The sequence below is a fragment of the Episyrphus balteatus genome, chromosome 4 (genome assembly GCF_945859705.1).
Source record: "Episyrphus balteatus chromosome 4, idEpiBalt1.1, whole genome shotgun sequence".
NCBI classification, from domain to species: domain Eukaryota; kingdom Metazoa; phylum Arthropoda; class Insecta; order Diptera; family Syrphidae; genus Episyrphus; species Episyrphus balteatus.
In genome coordinates, this window is record NC_079137.1 from 26,327,321 (window position 1) to 26,335,106 (window position 7,786).

General features: G+C 30.5%; 1 protein-coding gene across 2 annotated transcripts in view; it reads right to left on the bottom strand.

The window, feature by feature from the left end:
• Positions 1-7,314, bottom strand: part of LOC129920155 (6-phosphofructo-2-kinase/fructose-2,6-bisphosphatase 1) — a 28,888-nt gene extending 21,574 nt beyond the window's left edge. Inside the window, exon 1 of one of the 2 annotated variants that reach the window (XM_056001381.1) lies at positions 7,110-7,314. The gene's annotated coding sequence lies outside the window, so the exon portion shown is untranslated. Of the gene's footprint in view, positions 1-6,891 lie in introns of both variants that reach the window. The other variant, XM_056001382.1, reaches the window with a different exon arrangement.
• Positions 7,315-7,786: the final 472 nt, after the last annotated feature.

Below are 7,786 nucleotides of genomic sequence, written 5' to 3' on the forward strand. Positions count from 1 at the left end.
GTTTTACCCGGGACTGTCCCGTATTTCTACAGCTTGTAGGGTTTTTATTTAAGAAACCCGGGACGTATAAGTGTCCCGTATTTTGTAATTTGTCCCGTTATTGTCCCGTGCACATTCTCTGATTTTTGTATTCAATATTTTAAATACTTTGTACGGAAAACATGAAAACGGTGGTTGGAAATTAAAATTTTTCTAATTTTTCGGATAAAGCATTAAGCCTAGTACGCTGCTGAGCAAAACGAAAATTGGTTTTGTATGAAAATTTTCGTTTCGCTTCTAGACTAGGCTCTAGTTTTTTTTAAATGTTCGTCAATTATTTAGTTCCAGCTTCTGTTTGTCAGGTTGCTACACCAGAAAAAATGTTTTCGAATAAAGAACAGCATATGGAAGAGTAAAGAACCCAGATAAATTTCAAAACTTTTAAGGACATGTTAAAAGTTGTGTTAAAGATAATACAATTTCAAAATCATTTAAAATAAAATGTTAAAAAACAGCTCTCCCGATTTTGATTTTAAAAAAATATATTTTTAGAAGTTATTAACAGACATGAAACTATCTGCTTCTTTTAAGAGACTAATAAAAATTATTCTGAGGAATAATCTCAACAAAGATAGTGTGTCAATTTTCAAAGCTGTTTTGAAGAAAATATTGATAAAATGGATTTCTTTGAGATTATAAATTATAAAGATACTTTTTTCACACATTTAATATGACCAATGCGTTTAAAAAACACAAGGGAACACAAGAAAACAAAAATAACACTGTGTTCGAAAATGGAACTTTTTTTTTCCGACAGAGGGCTCTCATGTCTACTAAAGATAATTCGAGTATGCTGAACACGATGGCGTACTCAGTTTTTCTGGATTAGGTCAAATAAGAAAGATTTTTGCGTTTGAAATTTTGTTTGCACATGCCAAAAATGAGGGTATAAAACACACCATATATTTTCCAATTTTTAATTTTTTATCGATGTAAAATGACGGAAAATCTATTTTTTGAGAAGTATTATTCGTAAAAGAAGTTATCGAAAAAAAAATCTGTCGAATGACATTTGAAATCATTATTTTATGGTAAAAAAACGTCGATTTTTCTTCAATTTTTCTTGTATTTTTCGTTTTACTTAAATTAAAATGCAGCACTCGGTGGCAACGATTTGATCTTGTGTTTCGAGATAGAATATGGCTTTGTTTACAAATACGAATAGGTAGAACCTACCTACCTACCTACAATATTGGTTAAGCTTAAGAGTAAAAAAGTAGCAGTAAAACCATATTTTTTTCTCAAATTTTTAGTTTATAAAATAAAAAAATTACAAAATGTTTTAATGACATATGTAGGGGAAGTGGGGGCAAAATCGTTTTCTTACTATGTTGTATGACAAAAAATAAAACTGGCAAAACTTGCAATATGAAAAAAGGGGCTTTTGGTACGATCGCCCATGTCTGAAAGTATGAGCAAGTTTTTTTGAAACTTCGAAAAAGTTACGGCAACTTTTGTGATTTTTCAACAAATCATTACAATTTATGTTAAAAGTTGCACTTTTAACAGTGAGATAGTTAAAGTTTTTAACTTATTCTTTTTTATAATGAAAGTTGGATATTCAAGAGTATTTTTTTGTGAAAGAGTGAATCCCAAAGGATTGAACCTTAAGAAAAAAAATAGTTTTTGAACTTAAAAAAAATTTAAATAAAAATATTTATACCATGCCTGATTTTGTAATTAAATATCTACATCTACATATGTATAATATTCCAGAGTACTAACACCTAAAAGGTCTGTACAAAAAAATTTTTGAATTTTCGTATAAATTTGTACCTTTATAGTTAAAAAATTTAATAAAAGGGAAAAAAAGTCTACGCTTTTTGCCATAAAATAATGATTTAAAATGTCATTCCACAGATTTTTTTTCAAATAACTTCTTTTACGTATAATCCTTCCAAAAAATAGATTTTCCATCATTTTACATCGATACAAAATCAAGAATTGGAAAATATATGGTGTTTTATACCCTCATTTTTGGCATGTGCAAACAAAATTTCAAACGCAAAAATCTTTCTTATTTGACCTAATCCAGAAAAACTGAGTACGCCATCGTGTTCAGCATACTCGAATTATCTTTAGTAGACATGAGAGCCCTCTGTCGGTTTTTTGAACTATCACAGTGTAATTATGAATAAAAACGACGTTTAATTTTGAATATTCTTGAATTTGGCATTTTGTTTTGTTATTCTGTAGAATAGATTTTTATTGATTGAAAAATGTCATTTTTTTTTTATCTGATTATGAGCCTAATAAGTAATAACTTTATTCGTCGAACAGTTAACTGACTGTTTATTAGAAGATTGAAAAATCGGCTCTCAAAAAAATTTAATTTTTTTTTGAAAAATCAATATTTTCAAAACGATCCATCGAATTTTTTATCGGTCCCGGGTTTCACTTCCAGAAATATGGTCACCGTACTTATAACGGGAATGTCTCAAAAACCCAAGCTGATAGAAAAATTTGTATTTCAGATTTGAGTTCCTCACCCCAAAATACTTCGGAAAAGTTGATCAATCTTATGTCGTTTTCTTTCACTCTATTAAGGAGTACCTACTCTAAATTTGTACTCCTTTTTCTGGAGTGATAGAACATAATGAGAGCAAAAATGGATAATTTCCTTGAAAAAAATAGTGATAACATGCCTAGGGAATTTATGAACTGAAAAAAAAAATAATATTAATAACATATGAAGCATAATAAGCGTTCGTTGATAACTCTGCTTCTAAACGAAAACGTAAGGCGCAGAAATTATCTTCGAATTTCCTTTTGATTTTCGTTTCGCTGCGTCGCGCGCTTCTACACGTAGTATTTTTTTGAAGACGCAAATTTGAGAGTTATTTTCTTTGGTTTAATTTTGTTCTTGTTTTCGTATGACGACTTCTACAGGAAGACGTAGACGCACAAGATGCACATAAGAACAAGGGAGAGAGAAAGATCGATTTCTCCTTTGCTCTTAAGTGCATTTTGTGCGTCTTCGTGTAGAAGCAGACTATGTATTTTAATTAAAAAAAAAAAACAAAATATACAAAAGAAAAAACAACTCCAGTGGGGTCTATGTGCAACGAAAGCTTTTGAATAAATTAAAAACATTACTATACACGCAAATAATACACAACCGACGAAGTAGACTCCGCGACCGATGAAATAAAATAAAACAGCAAAAAAAAAAAACAAGATCAAAGAGAAACGTCAAAAAGAGCGGTAAAACATCTTCCTGCCCTTTTTTCGAACTTTATTTCCCCTTGCTCTTATGTGCGTCTTCGTGTAGAAGCGGACTTAGTTTTACTTTTGGTATATTTTTCATTATACTTCAGATCGGTTTTTTTCAGCCTAGTTTTATAAAATTGTAAAATAAAAATATCCCATCGTCGCAGAAAAACAAAAAATGGGATTTTTTTATCTGGCACAGGATTTTTTTTTTATTGATGAAGAACACTGGCTGAAAAACTCTTTTATTCGGTTTTCAATTTCATTTTGGAAAAAAACGAAGAATTAACGAAAATAATGGAAGAAATATATACTATGGGGGAATATAATATAATAGGAAATATATTCATAATGGTTGTTTTTGTTAATAACAAATAATTTTAAAGAAACACTTTTCGCATTTTTCTCTTTTCAAACAAAATTTTAAAATGTCAAACTTCAAATTCATAAGTGTAAATCTGACTAAAAATGTGGAGTAAATCCGGGTTACTACGTAGTACTAAAATTACTCCGCAGTAATTTTTTTTTAACTTTTGTGGCGTCAAAGAACACAAAACCTTCAAAAGTGCAAAAATAAGTACTAAAGTACGACATTAGTGAAACAAAACCCTTGTTACCCAGAGTAGTTTTTTTTTCTTATGTCGTTTTCTTTCACTCCAATGAGAGTACCCTTTTAGTACTTATTTTTGCACTTTTGAAGGTTTTGTGTTCTTTGACGCCACAAAAGTGTAAAAAAAAAATTACTCCGGAGTAATTTTAGTACTACGGAGTACCCCGGATTTACTCCACATTTTTAGTCAGATTTACACCGATTTGCACACACACTTATGAATTTGAAGTTTGACATTTTAAAAATTTGTTTGAAAAGAGAAAAATGCGAAAAGTTTTTCTTTAAAATTCTTTTGTTATTAATAACAAGAACAACAACTATGAATATATTTCCTATTATATTATATTCCGCCATATATATTTCTTCCTTCATTTCGTTAATTCTTCACTTTTTCCAAATGAAATTGAAAACCGAATAAAACAGCCAGTGTTCTTCATCAATAAAAAAAAATCCTGTGCCAGATAAAAAAAAAATCCCATTTTTTTTCTGCGATGATGGGATATTTTTATTTTACAATGATCAAACTATGGGTGTATATCAATTAGGCTGAAAAAAACCGATCAGAAGCCTAATGAAAAATATACTAAAAGTAAAACTAAGTCCGCTTCTACACGAAGACGCAAAGTGTGAGACGCACATAAGAGCAAGGGAGAAATAAAGTTAGAAAAAAAGGGAAGGAAGATTTTCTACCGTGAGTCTCCGGTAAAAAAATTTTGTGACTCTTTTTGACGTTTCTCTTTGATCTTTTTCTTTTTTTTGCTGTTCTGCTTTATTTTATTTCGTCGGTCGTGGAGTCTGCTTCGTCGGTTGTGTATTATTTGCGTGTATAGTAACGTTAGGTGTGTTTTTTATTACCACTGGTCTTAACTGGACAAAAAAAACGCCTCGGGGCTTAACCTGAAATCTTGGCAGCACTGTATATTGAATGTTCCGAAAACAGCAGACACAACAAAAATTTAGAGTTGTCATATTTTTCGCTTTCGTCATTTTCTTGTATTTTTCATGTATGTTTTACAATGAGATACACAAATGTATGCTAGCAAAACTATTTTAATACATTTTGTCCTTCCAAACGTGAGTTTTCACGTTTTTAAACAAATTCTAAACAATTTATGAAAAAATTAGTTTGGTAGCACAGATTTAAAACTCTTCAAAAAGTTAAGCCCAGAGAAATCTCCGGGCTAAACAACTAAGCCCAAGGGGCTAAGGTGTTGTTGTATTTAACATGTAAATTGCTTAGCCCAGACTGCGTTTTTTTTGTCCAGTTAAGACCGGTTGTAATAAAAAACACACCTGTTGTTAATTTATTCAAAAGTTTTCGTTGCACATAGACCCTACTGGAGTTGTTTTTTTTTTTGTATATTTTGGTGTTTTTTTTTTTTTTATTAAAATACATAGTCTGCTTCCACACGAAAACGTAGACGCACAAGATACACAGAATACGACGTGAAGAAGCGCGCGACGCACCGAACCGAAAATCAAAAGGAAATTTGAAGATAATTTCTGCGCCTTGAGTCTTCGTGTAGAAGCAGACAACGAACGCTTTTTATGCTTCTATGTTATTAATATTAATTTTTTTTTTCAATTCATAAAATTTTTCCCTAGGGCTATTATCACTATTTTTTTCAAGGAAATTATCCATTTTTGCCTTGTCACACACACAATTACAAAAAAATAAATTACTCTAATTATGTTCTTTCACTCCAGAAAAAGGAGTAAAAATTTAGAGTACTCCTTAATAGAGTGAAAGAAAACGACATTAAATAACACATTGCAAATGAAAAAAAGTCAAGCTAAACAAATCTAAGTTAAACTTAGGTCCCTGTGTTCCTGATAAGTTACAATCACTTTCATACTTAAAATAATTTTCAAGTATATTTTGTCCGTGCAGTACAATACTAACAATTCAATTCAGAAATAAAGGCTAATAACTATTCTTACTCCAATTTATCCTAGAACAAAACAGATTCGATGGTTTATTGCAAAAATAGGGTTAAAAAATAGTAAATTGATTGATGTTTTCAGCTCAGCAATCTTTTAAGTAATAAAAAAGTTACACCCAAAATACAATCAAAAAACTTTGAACCGCTCTCCTGAAAAATAGCATATTTAAGCTTAGTATACTTTTGCATGGGGCCATCGATATGAAAACAAAGAAAAAAATCCCTTCTCACATCTCCCCCTCTTTTCCTCATTTAGTTGTGTTTGATAGATTAACATTGATACTCAAGTCCAGAAGCTGAGTTACGAAATGTAACTATTTGACACTTCAACATTGCATTTAGGAACGATGTTGTGACGTCACAATGTTAAATTTTGTAACTTTTTTCTCATTTATAAACGATGAAAGTTAACTATTAAACAATTTTAGGGCTAATTAGCATCGCATACTGATCGAGGATATCAATCAAGGAATTTCGGACATTGAACCTCACATACTCCGTATGAGTTGTAAAGCAGATTATATATACATGAAAACCATATATGACCCACCTCTAGAAGGTTCGCGAGTTGACAGGCAAACTTGAGCAAATCCTAAGAATAAGAAGTACTTTTTATTATTAGACCAAATCTCTATCCAAACCTCCATACATTTTACACATTTCATTTCGTCGTTTGGTTCTTAAGCTAATTATTCTTTTATCATTTGAGACTTGAACAAAAATGTTTTACCTTATAGTTTTGACTACATTATACGCTAGCTATTAGTAGGTACTTTCTTAAAAAATGCATTCATACAAATGCAATATTTTACTTTTGAGAACTCATACTCATCTTGTATACATCAAAAAATTCTGATCCCAGACTTGGTGGCTGAGCTGGGTCTGTGTACAAACTTTAATATTGTTTAGATTACAAAACTATAAACTTAAATTTTGTGATAATAAACCCGTCTGGTGTGCATTTCTAACACAAAAAAGTAGATCAATTGTTTATAAACCAAATTGCAATTTTTTTTTTAATGGGCGCGACAAGAAATATTTAATTTTAATTTTTTCAATCTGACATTAAATTTTATGAAAAAAGCTTACCAATTTAACGTATAAATAAGATTTTTCTTGAGAAATATTTGTTGTGATAATTTTCAATGCGGTAATGAAGGTATTCTTAAAATTTTCATATTTTTCTCGTATAAGGAAATGGCGATGGCTTCCGAGGTGTGAGTGCAGAGAAACAGCAAGTTATACATAATAATTTAGTCATTACATTTTTTTTCAGGTACATCATAAGGAAAAATCAAGAAAATCACCTTTAATTGTGTTGCTTTCAATTGAATTTCATTTCCACTGAATTAATAATTGTTTCGCAACACGTTTTGAATAATTATCAAATTAATTCGTTATGAATTATTGGTTTTATTTATTGTTTGAAGTTTTCTGTGTTGATGAAAATGTATTTCTTCTACGTACTGACTGAACATGAACAGCAACAGAACAGCGGACATATTTTTTCCCAATTCGAACAAAAGTGTGTATGTATATCCGTTTCGCCATTTAGATGATGGCTAAAAAAAATATATGTATAAGGCATATTAGAGAAAGAGTGACAACTGTATTTTTTAACATGCAAAATTTTATCGAAAAAGATGGCAGAATATATACTTTAAGGCAGAACTGCAATGCCCGCCTTTTTATGTCTAGATTTCTTTGGCCGTGGCTACACAGTAGTGTTTTTTTTTTTTAATACACCCGGTCTTATACTATGTTTCCACTTACCTTAAATCCGAGATTTAGCTAAGTAGATTTAGTATAAATCTCGAGATTTATTCTAAATCTCGGATTGAAAGTAGGTGAAAACCTTGGATTTAGGCTATGTGAACCTAAATCCGAGGTTTAGCGAAGTGGATTTATACTATGTTTCTACCTACGCTAAATCCGAGATTTAGCTAACGGTCATATTATTCACTAGTTTAAAAAAAAACATCTG